The sequence below is a fragment of the Chlorocebus sabaeus genome, chromosome 24 (assembly GCF_047675955.1).
Source record: "Chlorocebus sabaeus isolate Y175 chromosome 24, mChlSab1.0.hap1, whole genome shotgun sequence".
In the NCBI taxonomy this organism is placed as follows: Eukaryota; Metazoa; Chordata; class Mammalia; order Primates; family Cercopithecidae; genus Chlorocebus; species Chlorocebus sabaeus.
Window position 1 is genome coordinate 69187263 of NC_132927.1, and position 23714 is coordinate 69210976.

General features: G+C 50.0%; 1 long non-coding RNA gene across 1 annotated transcript; it reads right to left on the bottom strand.

Annotated features, from left to right (window-relative positions):
• Positions 1–1425: 1425 nt before the first annotated feature.
• Positions 1426–23708, bottom strand: LOC140710128 (uncharacterized). The gene is made up of 3 exons (XR_012091039.1): positions 23673–23708; positions 23163–23246; positions 1426–2333 (listed from the first exon to the last, which is right to left on the bottom strand). It is a non-coding gene; the product is annotated as an uncharacterized lncRNA (long non-coding RNA).
• Positions 23709–23714: the final 6 nt, after the last annotated feature.

Sequence of the window (23714 nt, forward strand, 5' to 3'; positions counted from 1 at the left end):
CAGGCTGAAGTACAGTGGTGCAATCATAGCTCACTGTAGCCTCGAACTCCTGGGCTCAAGTGATCTTCCCACCTCAGTGTTCTGAGTAGCTGGGTATGCACCATTACGCCCAGCTAATTTTTTATTTTGAAGAGATGGGGTCTTGCTGTGTTGTCCAGGCTGGTCTTGAACTCCTGAGCTCAAGCAATAACACCACCTAGGCCTTCCAAAGTACTGGGAATACAGGCAAGAACCACCATGGCTGGCTGGAAAAATCTCTAAAACAAAGTTTTCACATTAGGTCTCAAGAGTGACATCCAAGAGACATTAGCCTTGGGACATGTGTTAGTGAGAGTTCTTTCATTTACAAAGGATGAAAACTTAAATGAGCTTAAACACATTTTTTTTTAATGTAAGGGAGGTCTTATCCTATAAGTAGATGATGTGACTTGGAAGGAGGGGTAGAGTTGCCATTAGGCAAGGTGGGTTTGGGGTTGGCCCAATTTCAGGCTCCCTGGAGTACAAGGGCGTGAGCGAGGGGCATGGACCTGGGAAAGGGGCTGAGTCAGCAGGGCTCAAGCCTCCAACAGACTCAGGACTGGGAATAGGAACGTGGGTGTCAGAAACACACCTTGGGGCCAGGAGGCAGAAGGTGCCAACATACTTGTGGGCTGGTCCTCCGTGGGTCCCTTAAATCCCAGTGCCCTTGAGCTTCTGTTCTGTCCCCTCCACTCTCCCCAGCCCATCCTCCCCATTTCACATCAGTGCCTCTGGACTTGGTCTCAGGCCCTGACCCTCACCACAACCAATACTACTTCCATCTGCTCCAGGTCAGGTGCTGCCCTTCGGGACTGCAGCCACAGGCAGCGCCATCCACTTTACCACCTGAGCCTGAATCCAATCTTCACCTCTTCCCCCCTCGCCAAGTCACCTCCTAACAAACCCTCAAATCTGCATTCCCACAACCTCCACCTTGCTCCCAGCTGTAACCCCTCTTCCCTGGATGACAGAAACCACCCTCAATTGGCCTCCCTGCTGCCTGTTTTACCTTCCCCTTTTCTATCCACACCTGCAACATTTGCGCAAGTCATCTGCCTAAAACAGATGTCGCTGGGATACTAATCCCACAGCCAACCTGAGCTCCCAAGATGCCAGCAGCTCCTTCATGCTGCACGCTCTGACCCTGAACTCCATCCTGCCTTAGGCTGCAGGCTCTGGCTTTGTGCAAGGAACCAGGATGCCGGGGGCAGGATGGAGTCAAATCACCGGCAGTTTATTTCTTCGTAAACAAAGAAGGTCTGAAGCAAATGGCAAATGTGAAAATGTGAAACCTGGATTCTTTTCTGTATTTAGGAACTATTTCATGATTTTAAAATACATTCTCCGTAATCCCAGCACTTTGGGAGGCTGAGGTGGGCGGATCACCTGAGGTTGGGAGTTCGAGATCAGCCTGACCAAAATGGAGAAACCCCATCTCTACTAAAAATACAAAATTAGCCGGGCATGGTGGCGCGTGCCTGTAATCCCAGCAACTTGGGAAGCTGAGGCAGGAGGATTGCTTGAACCTGGGAGGCAGAAGTTGTGGTGAGCCGAGATTGTGCCATTGCACTCCAGCCTGAGCAACAAGAGTGAAACCCCATCTCAAAACAACAACAAAAAAAATTCTCTAAACGCAGGGGAGCGGGGCATGATCCTATGTAGTAGGTACTGTTGTCCTCACTTTACAACAAGGAAGCTGAGGCACAGAGAAGTAAAGTTACTTGACCAGGGTCACACAGCCGATCTAAAGTGGAGACAGGATTCAGACTCCAGCAGCCTGGGTCCTCCTGGACCCTGCAGGCACGCCCTGCAGTCAGGTGGGCGAGGCAGACACAGCCTCAGTCAACTAGGAGGGGTGCAGGCAGTCTGTGGGTGGGGAGTAGGACTGCCATGGAGGGGAGGAGGTTAGGAGAGGAAACTCATATTTGTGGAGCCCTGACATCTTCCAGGCACTGTGCTGGACTCTTTATCTATATTACCTCATTTAATCTTTGCAACAACTCCAGAAAATGTTATTGGCCACATTTTTTACACATGTAGAAAGTGAAAGCTCATGCCGTGAGCCAAGATCGCGCCACTGCACTCCAGCCTGGGCAACAGGGCTGGACTCCATCTCAAAAGTAAAGAAAAGAAAGAAAGAAAGAAAAAGAAAGCTCAGGGACATGATGTGACTCACCCAGTGTCACACAGCTGTGAAGGATGGAGGCAGGATCCAAGCCCCAGGGCTGCCGGACTCTGCGCTTCTCAGCTCTGGCACACTGAGTCCCTGCAGCTCAGCTGAAGGGTCTTGGGCTCAGGACCAGGTCTCCAGTCCACTGGAGGGGAGCAAAGTGAGGACTTCATTAGCCTGGTTTATGGTAGACTTTCCCTTCCCTTGTGTTGGGGGATAGACTTCTAGTAATGCAACCTGAGGTGACCCTGGCTTTGGGGTTTCATCTTCCCAACTGTAGAATCAATCCAACCCTGGCTCACCTCTAGGCCAACGCAGGACAGCCCCGTGCCAGCCCCCCTTCTGTGTCATACTTAAAATTGACTTTCAGTTGCAGCAAGTCCCAATTCATGCCCTGCCCCCAATGGGTCAACATAAGGATTTCCACAGCTCAACAGCTCACAGCTCTTGGTGCTGGATGATGGGTGTATGGTGGGGTGGGGGCCCTTTTCCCTCTGTGGGGATAACTTCCATCTGTTGCTCAGCTCAACTCAGCAACCACCCACCTCCAGCCTCCCCAGCTAATTAATCACTCACTTTCTGTCAGCCTTGATGCGATTCGCCCAAACCACCACCCTGAGCAGCACGAAGTCTGACTCGGACTCCAATTAGCAGAGGAAGTGGCTGACTCCAGGAGGCGAAGGGGTGCACAGGGCAGAGAAGGGAGGGATGAACAGAGTTGTTGGGGGCGCAGAGAAAATTCAACGACCTCCCTGGAACTTTCATCCTTTGGAAGTCACAGAGGACAAGTTCAGACTTTCAATAAGTATTAAGTGAGCACCTACTGTACACATACCCCGATTCTTGGCATGCCAGTAATAAACAAGACAGACAAGGTCCCCATCCTGTCTTCATAGGGCTGATGTTCTAGACAAATAGAAAATACTCTGCTAGTTAGTGATAATTGCTGTGACAAAAAATGATACCTAAGCCACCCTCCCTGTCAGAGCCTCGTGGAGGTTTAAAGTCGCCTCTCACGCCCCCGTCTGATTTTTCTCCTGCGGGCACAAGCCCTCTACCTCCCCTCCCCACTCCTCATGTGGCACGTCCTTTATTATGGCGTGTCGCCTGCTGAGCCCAGCACTGGTCTGCCCTCAGATGTTTGGTATTGTTATTCTACAGAAAAGGAAACTGAGGCACACGGGAAGAGAAAGATGGAGCTGGAGTTAGAGACCAGGCCCCGGTGCCACATTCCTCCTCCTCCTGAGGGCTGCTTTCCTGTTGCAGGAGGGCGTGAGATCAGGAGGCCAAGGGGAAGCTGTGCCTCTGGTTGGCCTAGGAAGAGCCATGCAGGGAGCTGGTGGCTCACACACTCTGGACACACAGGCCACATCCACAGAATATGTGTCCTCTTCCTGCTGTTCATGCAACTGCACTCCAGCCTGGGTGACAGACTGGGCAGGAGAGAAAGCCCTGTCTCAAAAAAAGAAAAAAAAAAAAAAACTATTTATGAGCACTAGAAATGCCAACCATAGTTCCCAAATCTACAAAATAGTCAAGATAATATCTACCATCTTTTCTTTCCTTTCCTTTGTGTGTGTGTGTGTGATACAGTCTCACTGTAGTGTAGTGACGTGATCTCGGCTCACTGCAAACTCTGCCTCCCAGGTTCAAGCAATTCTCCTGCCTCAGTCTTCTGAGTAGCTGGGACTACAGGCACACGTCACCACACCCAGCTATTTTTTGTATTTTTAATAGAGACCAGGTTTCACCATGTTGGCCAAGCTGACTTCAGGTGATCCACCTGCCTCAGCTGCCCAAAGCGCTGGGATTACACGCGTGAGCCATCACGCCTGGCTTAATTTCTTCACTCACTCATTCATTTATGCATTCAATCCATGAATTTTGAGTGTGTAAGGTGTTGTAGGTTTGGAACTCAGGTCTCCTGACTCCTCAACCAGGGCATCACTCTCTTCTTCCTCCTCTTTCCTCCTCCTCCTCCTCCTCCTCCTCACACTTTCCACAAGTCTGGCTCACATTTTGGTCTTAGCTTGAGCTCTTCCTAAAGCGGAGCCTGAGACAAGGACTCAGGTGCAGGGAGTTGACATGGAATCCATGCCAGGAAACCAAAGTGAGGGCGTAGGAGAGTGAGATCAGGAAGGACAGAAAGCCACTCAGTGTGCATTACTGAGCTGGTTACCGATGTGGCTAACTGGGGCTTGATTCCACTGGGGACCATGTGAGGAATGGTGTAAAATGCACCTCAGGATTGTCTTGAATGATGATGAGGCCTGGGTGTGTACCCATGGACCACTGTCCCCCAATCCCCACGCTTTGCTGGGAAAAAATCTGAAGTACAGAAACTGAGAGACACAGTAAAGCTTTCAGTTGGGAAGCCACCATCAAGCATGAGGACAAACCACCAGGGACACAGCTGATGTCAGCGGGGGGCTAAGGGGACGAGGCTCAGAGCAACAGCGTTTACTACAGATGCCAAGGGAGAGGCGACGCCTGTCACGAAGCCACGTGGAAACCCCACCCAAACCTGGCACTGGCCAATCAAGGGCGGTGCGCGACTCGGGACAGCTGTCGCGCTATTTTCTTCCAACCTCCTTTCCCAATTTGGAAGGAGGTAACTCCTCCGCGTGAAAACAATAAGAGAAAACAACAGAACTTGGGGACCAATTGATTCAGGCGTGGGAATGGGATGGCAGGCAGCCACAGGTGCCCGAGAGGGAGGCTTCTTGCCAGCTCAGGCACAGGCTGTTCAGAAGTCAGGAAAATGTAAATGGGACATTCAAGGACACAGAAATATGTCTATTAGGACACCTTCTGTGATTCGCATGCTAGGAATTCCAAGAGATAGAGGACACCGCCCCTGCCTCTCTGAGAACCTTTTCCACAGCAAGAGGCAGAGTGCTGCAGGCAGAAGAGTCCCAGCCTTGGAAGCAGAGATCTCGGGTTCAAGTCTCGATGCCACTAATCACACAGAATATTGTGTGCAAAGCTCACAGCTGGGAGGCGCAGTGATGATGTTTGTCATCTGACCTTCACAAGCCATTGCCAGCCTCCATGTCCCACGATGCAGACGAGGCACCTGAGATCAGAGGGTGAGTCACCTGCCCCAGGTCCTGCCTCCCAAACCATCAGACCTCAGACTTGAACTAGGCCTCTTTGAGTCTCAGCTCAAAGGTCCTCTGATCTCATGTTTCTGGAATAAACCCAAAGGCAGCTTTCTGGGTGGAGACACCCACAGGAAGACCTGTGCTCTCCCGCTCTGACTTCCTGAGCAGGTGAGGAGGAAGGACACACAGGAAGGGGGGCGACCGTATGACTGGGCTGCATTTCTGGCAGGACAAACCACTCCTAGGGTATTGGAAGGAGGCAGGGAGTAAGGACCAGGGCACAGGAGTCGCGGGCTCTGGACTCTGGTCCAAATTCCACTTGCCTTCTGGCTGGTCTTGGTTTTCTCATCAAGGTAATTGGTAGGGTGCCTTCAGGGTCAATGATCTGATGGCCACAAGCTCTGAGAGGTCCACGAGGGCTGGAGGGGCAGCAAGGCCTCCCTGGGAGCTGGCCTTGGAGGACAGCAGGGATGGGAAGGGAAGGCAACCCTGTCCCCAGGGCTCTAGTGACACTGTAACAAATGAGTACAGACCCCCTGGATTTCAGCACTGAGGACCCTCCGGCTTGTTCCCTAACTCCCAGGACCTCTGGATAAGAAGTGGGCTTTCGTTGCACTCTGTCTGGCTCAAATCCCTGCAACCTTCTCACCAGACTCAGGGCCTGACTTCTACTTGGTCATGTATGAGGACTCGGGTGTGTTGAGGTGTGGGAAGAGGCTGGAGGGGAAGGGAAGTCACATGTTCCCCCACAACGTTTCTCAGAGACCTCCTCCTGTCCTGAGGCCATTGGGTGTGTCAGTGTTGCTGGAAATGCTCCCCAGCCCCCCATTCCAAGCATTTAGTCTAGGTAGGCCTTGTCGTGGAGCCAGCTTGTGGGCCTGGGCCAGGGGGCGTGTGCTTATTTTCATGGCAGCCTTATATAAAAAGCACATGGATATAAAAGATTGATGCTAGAATCAGAGACCAGCAAAAGGAAGATGGGGCTTGGGACCTGGGGAGAGAAGTCTTAACTCTCAGATTCACCTACATTTGGATCACCAGAAATCAGATGGTGACAGATATCTCTTCAATATTATTTTTGAGTGGGCAAAATCTTTAACCTTTCTCCACCTCAGTTTCCTCGTCCTGTACAGGAGATAATAACAGTGCCTCCCTCAAAGGGCTGTTGTGCAGTAAATGAATTAATACCTGTGCAGCACTCAGAATAGTGCCTGGCACATCAGAAATTCTCAATCATTGGGCTGGATGCAGTGGCTCACGCCTGTAATCCCAGCAGTTTGGGAGGCTGAGGTGTGCAGATCACTTGAGGTCACGAGTTTGAGACCGGCCTGCCCAACATGGCGAAACCCCATCTCTACTAAAAATACAAAAATTAGCTGGGTGTGGTAGTGGGCACCTGTAGTCCCAGCTGCTTGGGAGGCTAAGGCAGGAGAATCACTTGAACCCAGGAGGTGGAGGTTGCAGTGAGCAGAGATTGTGCCACTGCACTCCAGCCTGGGTGACAGAGCGAGACCCCATCTCAAAAAAAAAAAAAAAAGAAAAGAAAAAGAAAAAAGAAATTATCAATCAATGTGAGTAAATCTTTTTGGTTATTGTTATGATTATTACTATTAATTTTTTCATTCAAGTACAAGGCCTTGTAGGTGCTCAGTGTTGAATGAATGATTAAAATAAATGTAACTAGGCCGGGCGCGGTGGCTCACGCCTGTAATCCCAGCACTTTGGGAGGCCGAGATGGGCGGATCACGAGGTCAGGAGATCGAGACCATCCTGACTAACACGGTGAAACCCCGTCTCTACTAAAAATACAAAAATTAGCCGGGCGCGGTGGCGGGCGTCTGTAGTCCCAGCCACACGGGAGGCTGAGGCAGGAGAATGGCGTGAACCCGGGAGGCGGAGCTTGCAGTGAGTGGAGATTGCGCCACCGCACTCCAGCCTGGGCGACAGAGCGAGACTCCGTCTCAAAAAAATAAATAAATAAAAATAAAAAAAAAATAAATGTAACTAGATAAAACGTTAGAAGTAGATGACATCAAAGATTGAAATAAACACTTGCTTTGGCCTCATTAGTTATGATCTGGTGTCTATGGAAACTGCTAAATATTGAGACTCAAAATAGATAGCTTTTCTCTGCACAGAATGAACCAAGGTGTGTGTGTGGTCTCTGCACTTTGTATCCCAAGATGAACCACCTCATTCATCTCTGTCCTCCAGTGAATCCTTCAAGAGCAGGGCCTGTGGCTAACGGGCATTCAGAAACCAAGTGTCTGGCTGTTGGTACACAGCAAGTCCTCATTCCTATTTGTTGAACGCGTGAACGAATGCATGAATATTGTCTGATCAACTCAGGAAATGGCAGGACTGAGCCTTCAGATAAAGGACCTCAGAGCCTTCTTTAGGGAGAGGCTGGGGAAGGCAGACAGTGATTACTTCTTGCAGAGGATTAAGTGGTGAAGAGCCTGGGCTTCGGGGACAATCAAATCTGGGAGGAAATACTGTCTCAACCACTCCCTAGCTTCGTGAACTTAGGCAAGCTGTTTAATTCCTCCAGGCCTCAGTTTTAACATCTATAAACTGGGCCTAATAATGTTTACTTGTTGTACAGATAAAATGGTCCAATGCACATCAATATCTGTTTCACCCTAGGAAGGGAGCCGTACCATCTTCATGGTAGACACGGGGGTAACAACAGTCCTCTCTTATTTCAAGGGTTTCGGAACCACCCATGGTACAAGTAGTAATGAAAGAGTTCTTTGTAAACTGTAGAGCTCTGCACACGTGAGGAATCATGGGGTGGCTTGAGTAACAAGGAGTTGCAGAGAGAATCCGAACTTGCATCCCTGCTGGGGAAAGCATCCCAACTAGTAGTGATGGGATTCAGAAATGCAAAGACCAGAAAACTGATGGGGAATTTTAGCTGCAAGACAGGGACTTGGGAGTCAGGCCGCCTGGGTTCAAGACCTATCTTTGCCTGTCTACTTTCTGTGACCTTGGATGAGTGACTTGCTCTTGGGAGGCCTCAGTGTTCTTCTTGGGGAAGCTGGGAGGACAGTGAATAGTTCATGGGGCCATTGTGGGGATTAAAGGGGACAGAGCGTGGAAAGTGCTCTGTCCAGCATTGGGCTGCAGGAAGTGCCCAGCAAACAGGGTTGCCCCATTTCTCACATTCTCCTTCTCCCATCCACTCTCAAGGCTCAAGGCCTCCTGCCTCAGCTTGTCCCTTCTCTGGTTTGCAGAGTCTAAGGAGAACATAAACTAGAAGAACAAGCAAGGGGAGGGCAAGTGGGGTTGACCAAACCTTACAGGCAGGGTCACATGGGGCAGGGACCGTTGTTACCTCCATTTCACAGGGGTGGTCACTGAGACCCCGCTATTTTGACATGTGTATGCACCAGGATGCACACCCAGGTCTGTCCACACGTAAAGCCTGCATTCATTCAGCTCTTCCAGGATCCCACGCCAGCTCTGACTCCAAATGCCGTGGGGGGCCCTGGAGCTGGGGAGGAACACGTGGACAGAAAGCAAGTGTTTCTAGGGCCCAGCCTGGCACCCCCACCCCTACCTACCCCCACCTCCTATCATCTCCTTCCCCTCTACCCCCCACTATGACCCCTGCCCAGGAGAACTCTTCTGGGCAGGATGGCCCTGCCAGCCTCTCAAGGACATGGGATGGGGCAGGAATCCCCAGCTTGGCCTGAGTCCTTCTCTGCCATAGACAGCAGGTTGTTAGATAATTGCCTTTGTCCCTTATCTCATTCTCACTCTTTATTACTTCCCTGGGGAGATGCTGCAACCACAGCCTCTCTGCAAATGAAGCCAGCCTCCTGGCTGCAAACACAGGCTGAGGGACCACGACTGGGGGAGGAGTGTGAACTGAAGGGGAGAACATACCTTCAGGTGACAGGGACACCCTGTCCCTCAGCTCAGGGCATGCTGATAGGTTCTGGGAGGCTCCTGGAAGCACACCCAGTGCTTTGCAAAGAAAGCATTGGATCCAGAGAAGAAAGAATCTGGCCATGGGCTCTGCCCAGACTAGCACTTAACCCCTCTGGGTTCCAGGTTCTGTGTGGATGAGATGAGGACAGCGATGCTCTCCCGTGATGACCAAACCAGCTTGAAACTGGGAGGCATTGGCTGTTTTGCCTCTGTTCTCGTGGCAGCCTCTGTTTTAAAAACAGCTTTATTGGCATACATTTGTGCATGTTTAAAGGGTGCAGTTTGGCAAGTTTTGACATATGTATACACCTGTGAAGCCATCACCACAATCAAAACAGTGAGCACACACCCCTCACCTCCCAAAACTTCCTCTTGCGCCTTTCCAATCGCTTCCTCTCTCCTCGTTCCTCCCTCTCCATCCCCAGGCAACCATAAACCTGCTTTCAGCCACTGCAGATTCATTTGCATGTCCTAGAATTTTATATAAATGGAATTATCCAGAATGTATTCTTTTTGTCTGGTTTCTATTTTGAGATGCATGCATGTCATTGCATATATCAATAGTTCATTTATTTTTATTGCTAAGTAGTATCCCATTATGTGGATATACCACAACTTATTTATTCATTTATCCATTGATAGATATTTGGGTTGTTTCCATTTTGGGGGTATTACAAATAAAGCTTCCATGAATATTCATGTACAAGTATCCAAACACTTTTATTTCTCTTGGGTAAGTACCTAGGAGTGGAATGGCTGAGTCATTTAGGAGGTATATGTTTCATTTTTAAAGAAACTGACAAATTGCTTTCCAAAGTGATTGTAGCATTTCACGTTCCCACCAGCAGTGTATGGGAGTTCTGCCTGGTGTGGGGGCACATGCCTGTAATCCTAGCACTTTGGGAGGCCAAGGTGGGTGGATCACCTCAGGTCAGGAGTTCGAGACCAGCCTGGCTAACATGGTGAAACCCCGTTTATACTAAAAATACAAAAAATTAACCGGGTGTGGTGGCATGCACCTGTAATCCCAGCTACTCAGGAGGCTGAGGCAGGAGAATCACTTGAATCTGGGAGGCGGAGGTTGCAGTGAGCTAAGATCACACCATTGCACTCCAGCTTGGGCAACAAGAATAAAACTCTGTCAAAAAAGGAAGGAAGGAAGGAAGGAAGGAAGGAAGGAAAGAAAAAAGAAAAAGAAAATACCACTGGGACTGGGCATGGTGGCTCATGCCTGTAACCCTAGCACTTTGGGAGGTCAAGGAAGGAGGATTACTTGAGCCCAGGAGTTTGAGACCAACCTGGGCAACATAGAGAGACATCATCTCTAAAAAAAATTTAAAAAAATAAAATAAAATAGAAAAGAAAATACCAGTAGGCATAAAGAAATTTTTTTTAACACCCACAAACCTACCACCTTAAACAACTATTGTTAACATGATGTGTGTCTTCAGACATTTTTCATGTACATAGGAAGTTGTACCATACATGTCTTCTGCATTTATATATCATGAATATTTTACCATGTTGTTACATTTCTTTTTGTGTTTTGAGGTGGAGTCTCACTGTCACCCAAGCTGGAGTGTAGTGGTGTGATCTCGGCTCACTGCAACTTCTGTCTCCTCGGTTCAAGTGATTCTCCCGTCTCAGCCTCCCAAGTAGCTGGGATTACGGGTGCCCACCACCACACCTGGCTAATTTTTGTATTTTTAGTACAGACAGGATTTCACCATGTTAGCTAGGCTGGTCTCGAATTCCTGACTTCAGGAGATCTACCCGCCTTGGCCTCCCAAAGTGCTCGGATTATAGGCATGAGCCATTGTGTCTGGCCATGTTGCTATATTTCTAAAGCATCAGTCCAAATGACTGTATAATACTCCATTGTGTATGTGAATTAGTTGATCCCCAATAGATGGATATCTGAATGTTTTCCATTTGGGGGCTTTCATAAACATTGCCATAAGGAACTTTTATTTTATTTTTCATTTTATTTTATTATTTTGGAGACAGAGTCTCTGTCACCCCAGGCTGGAGTGCAGTGCCATGATCTCGGCTCACTGCAACCTCTGCCTCCTGGATTCAAGTGATTCTCATGCCTCAACCTCCCAAGTAGCTGAGACCACAGGTGTGTGCCACCACACTGGCTAATTTTTTTTTTTTTTTTTTTTTTGCATTTTTAGTAGTGATGGGATTTTGTCATGTTGTCCAGGCTGGTCTTGAACTCCTGAGCTCAGGTGATCCACCCGCCTCGGCCTTCCTAGCACCTCCCAAAGTGCTAGGATTACAGGTGTGAGCCACCACACCCAGTCTGAACATCTTTATATACTCATATTTGCATCCTTGATGAATGTCTGGGTTCGAGGGTATGCACATTTTAAGACTTTTTTTTTTTTTTTTTTTTTTTGAGACCGAGTCTCGCTCTGCCGCCCAGGCTGGAGTGCAGTGGCCGGATCTCAGCTCACTGCAAGCTCTGCCTCCCGGGTTCACACCATTGTCCTGCCTCAGCCTCCCGAGTAGCTGGGACTACAGGCGCCCGCCACCTTGCCCGGCTAGTTTTCTTTTTGTATTTTTTAGTAGAGACAGGGTTTCACCGTGTTAGCCAGGATGGTCTCGATCTCCTGACCTCGTGATCTGCCCGTCTCGGCCTCCCAAAGTGCTGGGATTACAGGCTTGAGCCACCACGCCCGGCCTAAGACTTTTAAATTAATACCGCCAACATATTTTGGTCACTTTTAAAATCTGAGTGTTTTGGCCTGGATTAGTGATATCAACACATTAACCACTCCCCTCTCTTTCTTTTTTTTTTTTTTTTTTTTTTTTTTTTGAGACGGAATCTCGCTCTGTCGCCCGGGCCGGACTGCAGTGGCCAGATCTCAGCTCACTGCAAGCTCCGCCTCCCGGGTTCACGCCATTGTCCTGCCTCAGCCTCCCAAGTAGCTGGGACTACAGGCGCCTGCCACCTTGCCCGGCTAGTTTTTTTTTGTATTTTTTAGTAGAGACGGGGTTTCACCATGTTAGCCAGGATGGTCTCGATCTCCTGACCTCGTGATCCACCCATCTCGGCCTCCCAAAGTGCTGGGATTACAGGCTTGAGCCACCGCACCCGGCCTCCCCTCTCTTTCTTACACCACATGAAGAAGCCAAAACTTTTCATTCATTCATTCATTCAGTCAATCAACCTTCCATATCATCATTACCATCCTTTTCATCTTCCTCCTTTCCTCTTCCTCCAAGGCACTGGCCAAGAGAGACCCTGCCTTCCTCTGAAGCAGTCTCACCAACTGGCTCAGAGCTCTCTGAAGTCTCCCCAGGCACTAGAGAGCAAGCTCTGTGAGAAGAGGGGCCCTGCCTGTGTTGTCAGTCACCGCATCTCCAACACCAAACACTGGGCCTGGCACGTAGTGAGTGTTCAAATAAATAGTTGTTGAATTAATACATGAAAGAGTGAAATACTAAATGGTCATTGAACTGAACTGAGTATTCTCCCAAGTTAGTAATGGGGAGGGTCTTCTGCTTGTGGGGCCCACTCTTATCGCAGAAGGACATCCCAAACACTTGCTCCTCTGCACACAGTTCCAACTGGCAGATGAGAAAACTGAGGCCCAAAATGTTTAAGAACTACGCTCAAGGTTGCAAAGTGAGCTCTGCTCAGAGAAGCACCTGCATCCCCACGCCCCTTTCCCAGGACTAGGTTTTCTTTGTTAGTTAGGAGGTGAGGTCGGGCTTGGAGGTCCTGGAGTGTTTGTTTGTTTGTTTGTTTGTTTGTGACACAGTCTTGCTCTGTTGCCCAGGCTGGAGTGCAGTGGTGCAATCTTGGTTCACTGCAACCTCCACCTCCCGGGTTCAAGAGATTCTCCTGCCTCGGCCTCCCGAGTAGCTGGAGAACTACAGGCATGCACAACAACACCCAACTAATTTTTGTATTTTTAGTAGAGAGGGGTTTCACCATGTTGGCCAGGCTGGTCTCGAACTCCTCAAGTGATCTGCCCACCTCAGCCTCCTAAAATGCTGGGATTACAGGTGCCACACTCACCCCCACCCCGCATCCGGAGTTTGCTGTATGCATCTTTTGTTCTTCCTTTCTGCTATCAGCAAGGCTATGAGGGACACAAGGTGACGTCCTGAGGACTTTTCTGGCCCTGTGATTCTGGGACAAATGCACTTGAGGCTCGGCTCCCCACCTTTGTAAAAATTCTCTGGCCTCTCAGTATCATTGGTCTGTGCCTACTGTGGCATTTATTATTTATTAGCACTCAAAGCCTCAGGAGGAAGATCTCTCACTGGGATCTCAGGATGAGGTGGCTGCAACACCCGGGAAGTCCAGGCTTAAGATAGGGATTTATCTACCCACTGGCCCTGAACCACTTATCCTGGAGCTGGGAGCCAAGGGGACTGATAGGAGAGGGAGGCTGTGGATTCTTCTAAGCCCCTTCATCAGGGATATGACAGCAGCTGGAGGCCTCTGAGATCCTCCATGCTGGGAAGGCTCCCTGGTTCTGAGGCCAATTCAGTAGCCTTTGCTGTCCTCAAAACCTCCTGTTCAGGCACAGACCTACTCCAGAATGTGTAGACACCACCCCACTGCTTACATTTGGGACCAAGTGCTTTTTATCCTGTGACTTCCACCAGGAAAGCTGGGCTATGGGTAAGGTCACTGCTACATGAGAGATGAGGAACAGGTGTTTTTGGATGCCCTTCTGTGATGGGAGCGGGTCTCACAGGCAGAAGCCCTCCGCTTATTACTAGCAATTGAAGTAAGGCCATCCCTGAGAAACTGCCTTTGAGCTTGATGCAGGGAATGACCTAGATTTTCTTGTTTATTTTAAAGAACTTGGGAGGAAACGTCCACGGAGATGTGGGAGACAGGGGCATTGAATCAGGAGCTACCATTTCAGCAAAGAAAGGGATCTCTGAGGTAATCAAGTCCAAATCTTCTGCACCATCACTCCCACCATTTTACTTTTTTTTTTTTTTTTTTTTTTTTTTTGAGATAGAGTCTCGTTCTGTCACCCAGGCTAGAATGCAGTGGTGAGATCACAGCTCACTGCAGCCTCCACTTCCTGGGATTAATTGATCCTCCTCCTTCAGCCCCGTGAGTAGCTGGGGCTACAGGCATGTGCCATCATGCCTAGCTATTTTTTTTCTATTTTTTGTAGAGATGGGAATCTCACTATGTTGCCCAGGCTGGTCTTGAGCTCCTGGGCTCAAGGGATCCTCTGCGTTGGCCTCTCAAAGTGCTGGAATTACAGGCATGAGTCACTGTGCCTAGTCACTGCCATAATTTTAAAAAGAGAAAATTGAGGCCAATATAGGTGAATTGGCCTAAGTTCACCCAGTCAGTAAGAGATAAAGCTAATACAATGTTTACAAAATGATGCAAAAACGTGGGAATGCACTCCTTCATGGAGTACACTGGGTCTTAAAATCATAAAAATATTGTGAGGGACATGATGGAGGAGACACATGACTCCACCTCCAGTTTCTCAGAGGTGAAACATGTCTGACTATTGGAAATATGATAAAGTTCCATGAATTTTTGAGAAACAAAGCCATGATTCTAATTAATCTGTCGTTATCTGAAATTTTCAAAAGTTTAAACAGCTAGAAAAAAAAAAGTAAGATGTTAAAACTATAACCCCTGGGAGTGTTTAAGTAAGAGTCACCAAACCAGTACCCAGCTTTCCTCCGCAGAAGGTGTTGGTTCAGGACCACGGACAGCAGCCTGAGAACCTTGAGCGCTGCATTCCGCCCACACTGGAGCAAACCCACAGAGCATCTCTTGACCTACTCATCTTTACATGAAAAGCCAATGTGAGTACTATTCACAGGGTGAAACACAGGCAGGGGATCCAGAAAGGACCCCCCGTCATCCCCATCAAACACCTCCCAACCAGTCTCCTACCTTGTGAAAAATGCCATTGTCCTCATATTTGGGTTAAGCTATTTTTCACCTCCATGAAAAAAAAAAAATAGGTCATATGCCCATGGATGTAGGGTCCAGGATGGTTTGAAGCAATGTCCTTCCCCTAAAAAGGCTTGAAATCTAGTTGGGCAGATAAAAGATCTGCATAAGTGACAGGTGCGGTGGTTCATGCCTGTAATCCCAACACTTTGGGAGGCCAAGACAGGCAGATTACTTGAGCCTAGGAATTTGTGACCAGGCTGGGCAATATGAGGAAACCCTGCCTCTATGAAAAAATACAAAAATAAGCCGGGTGTGGTGGTACACACCTGTAGTCCCAGCTACCCCAAAGACTGACGTGGGAGGATTGCTTGAGCCCAGAAGGTAGAGGTTGCAGTGGGCAGAGATCATGCCACTGCACTCCAACCTGGGTGACAGAGTCAGACTGGGTCTCAAAAAAAAAAATTCATACAAGGTAATCTACACAAAGAGAAAAACAGTATTTGGCAAGAGCCAAATAGTGTTGAGGATAGTAAGTGCTAAAAGATCTCAGCAGACAGTGATCTCTTGAGGTGGAAGGCATGGAGTGGAATTGAGCTGAGCCTTAATGTTTGGGGAAGATGAATGAGCAAGAGGAGAAGGCATTCCTGGCCAGGGCACATGTGGAAAGGGATGGAAGCAGAAACATGCATGGCACGTGAATATGCCACAGGGGAGGTGGGACCCCCCTAGACTGGTGCAGCTGAGGCTGCATTGCTGATGAGGGGATGAGAGTGGGATAACAAGAGAGAAAGCCAAAGAAATATGAGAGGATCATTCTGAGGGTGTAAATTTCTAGTTTTTCTGGAAGATAAAAGTGGTTTGGTGCCATTGCCCCACCTGCATGGATCCCCCCATACAGCAGAGAAAATGACCGAGAATGCCTGACATGTGGCACCTCCTGTTGGGAGTGAGTTGGGGTGGGGGTGCTGAGCTTTGATCACAGGGATGAAGTCCTCATCATGGAATTCAGACGCAGAAGGAAGAGAAGTCTTCTTGGGCAGGTGGATGAAGATAAAGACACCAGGTCAGTGCCTGGACTGAACTGGGTCCAGGTAAGGAGAAAGGTCCACGATTAGGGCCCATCTGGCCCTGGCTTCTCTGCTGGCCCTTTGCAGGTTGGGGATGCATGAAGAGAAATGGGTAACCAGACCGCTTAGTCTCTGAGCTATGGGGATGAGGGCAGGGCCGAGGAACAGCCTGTCCTTTAGTGGGGAAGCCGCTTAGCCAACTGATTCTGAAGCATCATTTGGCAGAAGACAAGGGGACTCAGCTCTGCCTTGCAGGCGCCACCATTAGGGAGTGCACTGTGCATCCTCTCTCCAGGCCAGAGCTCCCCAAAGACCTTTCTGTCTGTGCCTCTGACCCCCAACTGGGCTGGCTCTGGAGGGGCAGGGTCTGAGGACTAAGGTCATGAGCTCACCCTCCACTCCTCAGTGGAGAGCAGGAGCAGCACCCCTCAGTTCACTAGGGGCCCCCATCTCCTTTCTGGGCTCTCCTTCAGGGGGCACTAGACACGGCCATGGGCAGCTCAACCATCCTGAACGTTAGAGATCCTCGGCCACCTGAAAAACTACATCCCAAAGCTACGAGAAGAACAGGCAGGTGCTGCCACTGAGTCCACAGTCATCTAAGCCAAACCCTGTGTGATGCGCCTGATGCACAATAACTCCACGAGGCCCCACGAGAGCTCTAGGAGGTGGGCACTGATATCAACAGCCCCATTTTCCTAAGGAGAAAACAGTGGCTCTCCCAGAAGCTGTGCTGCCGAGTGCTGCTGATGCTGAGGCTTGCAGGGTATGGCTGACTTAGTCAGTCAGCTGCAAATGGAGCCAGGTGAACCCAGGGCTGCAGCTGAGGACAGAGCCTGGGGGAGAGAGGGAAGGGAAGAGCTATGACATCCACCTGGGGACAGTCACAGGTGCTGAACACCCTCAAGGGCCAGGAACTGTGCTGGGACTTCCTCTTCCGTTGCCAACACCGCTGAGCCGGCCCTGACATAGTAGCCACTGATAAATGTTGGTGAGACTGAATCCTCTTAGTTAAATTTATAGAAATCACACAAGGGATTATTTGGGTCATTTTGTAAAAGAGGAAGCAGAGGCTCAGAAAAGTGATGTAATGTTTGCAAGGCCACACAACGAGTATAGAAGAGCCAGGGTTTAACCCAGGTTTCTCTGGCTCCAAAGTGTAGCTGTTCCCACCATTCTTAGCTGCTTCTGCCACCCAGCAAAGACCTCTAGGGACAAAAACTACCTTGAAGTCACTGGAAGGTTCCTCCCTAGGAGGCCCTACAGGTCAACCATTTCAGAACCCACAGAGTTGAGGGGTTGGAGCCTGGGCAGGGGGTCGTCTCTTGTTCAGAGACTTAGCTACTGAGCCCATCTTAGAAGCACCTCTACTTTGACCTCCCTCTCCACCACAATGACTTATCTAAGCGGCCATGCCAGTGCCTCCCACGATCTTCCACCCTGGACCCAACCTGCAGCTTCCTATGTTCTGGTTTGCCTGGTGTGAGTTTGAAGTTTGCACATCGCTAAGCAGTTCCCCCGTAGCGCCTTCTTTATGGAGCCTCTGCAGTCCCATCTCTCGGGTGATCTCCCCTTGGAAGCAGAAGCCCTGACCCAGCGGTGTCACCCTAGAAGACGTCATGTTCAAGAGGGATCAGCATGCCGCTGGACCCCGGGCAATATGGCCCTGGGAAGGAGAGGAGGCGGGGCACAGGCAGATGTATCTCGCCTCTCAGTGTGGGCCAGGCCTGCTTCTTCTTCCCAGCCTGCTGTGCCTCGTGCCCCAGCCAGCCTCGGTGTCCAGGGCTTGGTGTGCCTGGCATCCTCCCCCAACCTTTCCCAACACCCTCCTGGGCAGAAGCCTACCGAAGCCCTCCTACACCCACTGAGGAGGCCTGCAAACTGTTTTATTAGATTAAAGCAAACATCTGCTGAAGAAGAAAAGCAAAACCTTAATTGGAAGCCCCCAGGGATGTTTGCAGAGACAGATGGGAGAGGATATAATGAAATCACCTCGCTCTGGCCTCCACGCAGACCTTGTAGATAAGGCAACATTGCCAGGCAACAGGGCTTTTCCACCTGGAGGTCTGATAAGGGGCTTGGGGGAGCTGTGTGTTTGGAAAATATGATTTTGTAAGTGGGACAAGGGTGTATTGACTCTGCTGTTCCATGGCCTGGGCCCCAACATCAGATAAGCAGCTGCCACTTTCCCTGGGGCACAGGCAGGACCCCCTGGCAGGAACCACTCACATGGAGAAGTCCTGAGCCTCAGCCAGAGGAGCAGCTCACCAAAGGGGACACTTCTGGCTACCAGGGCCCGGTGGTGACAGTGGCTTTCTCTTTTCCTCTCCTAGACTCTGATTCAGGCCTCCTGGGATGGAGTTGGGTGCTAGGGCTGCTGGGAGTTTGCTAGATTGGAGGGCCCATCCATAGGATGCATTGCAGACCCCAATGCCTCACGCCCTCCCCACCCATCTTCTCCCAGTGACTCCCGCCCCTCTCAGAGTAAAAATCAGAGACCCTGCCAAAGCCCACTAAGCCCTGCACGATGCAAGCCCACACCACCACATCTCCTACCACCCTGGCCTCGCGCTCTCCCAGCCACCTCGGCCTTTTTGCTCTTTCTCAAGCCTGCCAGGCATGCCCCTGCCCCAGGGCTTTTGCACTGGCTGTTCACTCTGCCTGGAAAGTTCTTCCTCCATACGCCTACGTGGTTCGCTCCCTGGACCCCTTCAAGTCCTCATTCAAGTTGCTGTCTTAATGAGGCCTACCTTGGCCACTTAGTTAGTGAGACCCACGCCCTCCCACTCTGGTATTTTACAGCCATCACCACCTTCTACCCCACTCTTTTATTTATTCTACCCCACTCTATTATGGGGTATTTATTACCCCATAATAAATACTGCACGTATTTATTATGGTTTGCTGTTGATGTCTGTCTCAGCCTAGGACATAGGCTCCAACAAGGCAGGGGACTTCCCTCTTCTCTTTAGTAGCATATTTCAAGAATCCGGAACAGAGACAGGAACACAACAGGTGCTCAAGACGTGTTGGTTGAATGTCTCCCCTTCCCAGACCCCAAACAACTTTGGTAGAACTGCGGAAAAAGAGATCCAGGGAGGCCAGAGTGTGGCAGGGCCTGGACTGCTCGTCTCCAAGGCAGCTGAGCAACCCTGGGCGAAAGCCCGTTCCCCTACAGCACCATCACACCTGGGGGAAGCCCGTTCCCCCACAGCACCATCACACCTGGGGGAAGCCCGTTCCCCCACAGCACCATCACACCTGGGGGAAGCCCGTTCCCCCACAGCACCATCACACCTGGGGGAAGCCCGTTCCCCCACAGCACCATCACACCTGGGGGAAGCCCGTTCCCCCACAGCACCATCACACGGGACATTCGGGGGAAAGCAACCTTTTCCGGGAAGGAAAACCAAGGCTGGGAGCTTAGCTCTCAACCCAACCCTGCTATTGATTTGGACTTTCTGTGTGACTTGGGACAAGACACTATCTGTCTCTGAGACTCAATTCCCCCTTTTGTCAGACAAAATTAGCATCTACCTAAAAGCAATAAACTTCCACATTTATCTAAAACCAATAAACATCCACATTACTGTGTTGGGGACCCACAGCCTGAGGTTAAATCCTTCCTCTGCTACTTGCTAACTCTGTGCTGTTAGGCAATTTAGGTAACCTCTCTGACCGTCTACCTCCTAATCTATAGGTGAGGATAATGATAGTGACTGCATCACAAGTGTGTGAGCCTTTCACCTGCATGGACTGCTTTACTCTTCACACACTTGTGAGCAATTTGATCATCCTCCTCCTCATGGGAAATCCTGGGAAAGTGGCTGGCACAGGCCGCTCAGGAAGTTGACAGTAGCCCCAGGATAGGCTGTGTGTCAGGCTGACCCTAGAGCCCAGGGCTCTGCCCACCCCTTCATTCTGTCACTGCACCTTGGTTCATGGAAGGCCGTGTTCAGTTTCCCAACCAAGTGCATTCTGGCCTGGGCCAACCCTCACCTTTTGGGCCACAACCTTGGTCGGAGGCATTGCAATGACCTGGAGCTGACAAGACACCTCGTAGGTAGGACAGGTGTATAAAGAGCCACCCTCCACACTAACACCAACCAAGCCCCAGAGCCAGGGATGGAGAATAAACCTGCCAGGGCCTGAGAAGGGACAAGGCTTGAAGGGCACTGAGTTCCATGTGGTCACAGTACCAAGGACCATTGGAGGAACGGGAACACAGTCAGACCACCCACACCTCAGACAGAGCGCTGGTGCAGGTCAGTGTCTTAGCTTGGGTTCCCTGAGACAAGGATTGAGTGCATGTGGCTGATAAGGAATCCCTGGTAGAAGACCAGGGAGGGAAAATGGGGCTGGAGGGTGAAGGGGTCGGGAAGGGAAAGGAAGCCAATGAAGTGTGTGCTATCAGTAAAATGCACGCTGTCAATAAAGTGGGCACTATCAATAAAGTGTATGCTCTCAATAAAGTGTGCTCTGTCAATGAAGTATGCGCTGTCAAAGTGTGTGCTGTCAATAAAGTGTGCACTGTCAATAAAGTGTGTGCTGTCAATAAAGTGCGCTGTCATAAAGTGTGCCCTGTCAATAAAGTGCACGCTATCAATAAAGTGTGTGCTGTCTAAATAAAATGTGTGCTGTCAATAAAGTGCACACTATCAATAAAGTGTGTGCTGTCATAAAGTGTGCCCTGTCAATAAAGTGCACGCTATCAATAAAGTGTGTGCTGTCTAAAAAAAGTGTGTGCTGTCAATAAAGTGCACGCTATCAATAAAGTGTGGGCTGGCTAAATAAAGTGTGCACTGTCAATAAAATGTGTGCTATCAATAAAGTGTGCAATGTCAATAAAGTGTGCGCTGTCATAAAGTGTGAGCTGTCAACAAAGTGCATGCTATCAATAAAGTGTGGGCTGTCTAAATGAAGTGTGTGCTGTCAATAAAGTGTGCACTATCAAGCCAGACATCACTGCTGGGAGATGGTACCAAAAAATCCTCCTCAGAATTATCCCACCCAGGGGTATTTACAAGAAAAAAGCCTGATATCACTGACTGAGGGCTGCTCCTGGGGGTAACTCCCTGAACTTGCAGCTTTCTGCAGCCTTCTGGGTTTTTAGATTGCAGTGAGCTGAGATCGTGCCATTGGACTCCAGCCTGGACTACAGAGCGAGACTCTGTCTCAAAAAAAAAAAAAAAAAAAAAGAACCTGTGTGTGGACACAGAAGGGTACATCCCAGCAGTGGGAGATTGGTCAGGGCCCTCAAAGCACCAGGAGACATGGGCAGGGCTCTGACCGCACTGTTAAGAGTTAGACTCAGGCCTGGCTTGTGGGGGGCCCCAGGGGATCCTGGCCAGCTCTTAGCCTGCATCTCCCCATGGGGGAGAGAGAGGGCTACTTTTGGGACCTCTCTTGGAATGAGCATTCTGGGGAGCTGAACATCTGTGAGAATCCTCCCTGGATCCCAGAAGACCAAGCTCTGGCAGGGGCTCTGGTGCCTCTCCCCTCCTGTTCACCAGGTCCAGTGCCTGTGGTGCTCCCAGAGATGCTGGTTGGACACCAGCTCTGCCCCCTGCTCTCCATCCTCCAGGTTAGAACCAGCCACCTTCCTGCAGTCAACATCCCCACAAGATATTGAGAGTGATTTTTTTATTGTGGTAAAATATCGCCAACCTAACATTTGCCATCTTAACCATTTTTAGGGACACAGTTCAGTGGCATTAAGTCCAGTTACGTTGCTGTGCAGCCATCACCACTCTCTATCTCCAGAACTTTTTCATCTTCCCAAACTCTGTACCCATGAAACACTAACTCTGTTTCCTCCTGCCCCTCAGCCCCTGGCAACCAGCATTCTATTTCCCATTTTTGTTGTTGTTGTTGTTTGTTTGAGACAGAGTTTCACTCTTGTTGCCCAGGCTGGAGTGCAGTGGTGTGATCTCAGCTCACTGCACTCAGCCTCTACCTCTTGGGTTCAAGCGATTCTCCTGCCTCAGCCTTTTAAGTAACTGGGATTACAGGCATGTGCCACCAGGGCTGGCTAATTTTGTAGTTTTAGTAGAGATGGGGTTTCACCATGTTGGTCAGGCTGTTCTCAAACTCCTGACCTCAGGTGATCTGCTCGCCTCAGCCTCCCAAACTGCTGGGATTACAGGCATCAGCTGATTCACCCTATTTAAGTATAACCACACCCTCTCTCAGCACAGCCCTCCCCTTCCCTGCTGACAAATTATGGATGTTACTTCTTATTCATTTTCTGTCTTCACCATCTAGAACGTAGGGCTCCTGTCTGTTCTGTTTAATGCTGTACCCTCAATTGAGTACTGTTCTAGGATGTTCTAAGCACATAGTAGATGCTTAACAAATGGTCGTTGAATGAATACATAAATGCATGAAAGTGGCCATTTCAGTCTCCTTTGAGCTCCCACCAGGTTCTTATTTAGGGACAGGTGTGAGCACAGGTGTGGGACAGGAAGTATTAGTAGAAAGCAGCAGCAGCAGATGGAGAGGGGTGGGCAGGAAGGAGGGACTCTGGACGATGCCAGCCAATGATAAACCGTCACCCAGATCCCTGGTTCCCTGTGACACTGGGGTCAGGTGGTGAAGAGCTTCCAAAATGGCCCTGAGGGTGAGAGTAGCAATGTGGCTGGAGCATCGAGGGCCCCAGAAATAAGGGAAGCCAACCAGGAAATTGACCTTTTACATAAAACATCTAGGTTTTGAGAATGCTCAGGAAGAGGTGAGAGCTGTTCTCAAATTCAGATGGGCTGCCAGTGGCAAGAGGGCAACCCTAAGGGGTTGCACTAGGGCTAACGAGTAGGTGTTGCAAGGACTCCTATTTTGGCGGATGTAATAAGAACTGGCCCCCACTCCTCCCTCACTACCCAACAAAAGGTGTCCCACAGTGGCTTAAGCTTCCTGGTGAAAGTGAGCCCCCAGTTCCCATGTGCATGCAGAGCCCAGGATTCACTCACCCATGGCTTGAACCTTCAATGGATACATTCAACAGTTACCTGTCAAGTGCGTTTCCTCTGTGCCAGATTGTGTGGCGCTCAGCCCTGTGGAAGTAATGATGACTAAACATTATTCAAATAAATACACATTCAACAACAAAGTGTGAAGGCACAAAACTAGCTTGCCAGAGAGAGAGCCTCACTCAGATAGGGGATCAGAGGCCCCTCTAGAGCCTCCTAGATATTGGAGGGAGCCATGAGTGATGGGCGTGCCTCCAACCTGTGAGACCAGGGGGAGCACACCCCGGGCAGGAGGCACTCCGGGAAAATAGCACGGGGTGCTAGGGGTGCTAGGGCTGCCAGGGAACTCAGTACACATGGAGGAAGGTAAGGTCCAGAGATCGGAGTGACTTGCGCAGGGACACACGGCAAATCGGTGGAACCGTCGAGGGGTGGAGAATGAGCCACAGCCCCCCTGTCTCCCATGCCACCTCTTAGAAACCAGATACCCGCTTCGCGGCCAAGACCCACCAGCTCCGAGCGGCGGAGGCCAGAGGTAGCGAGGCGTGAGGT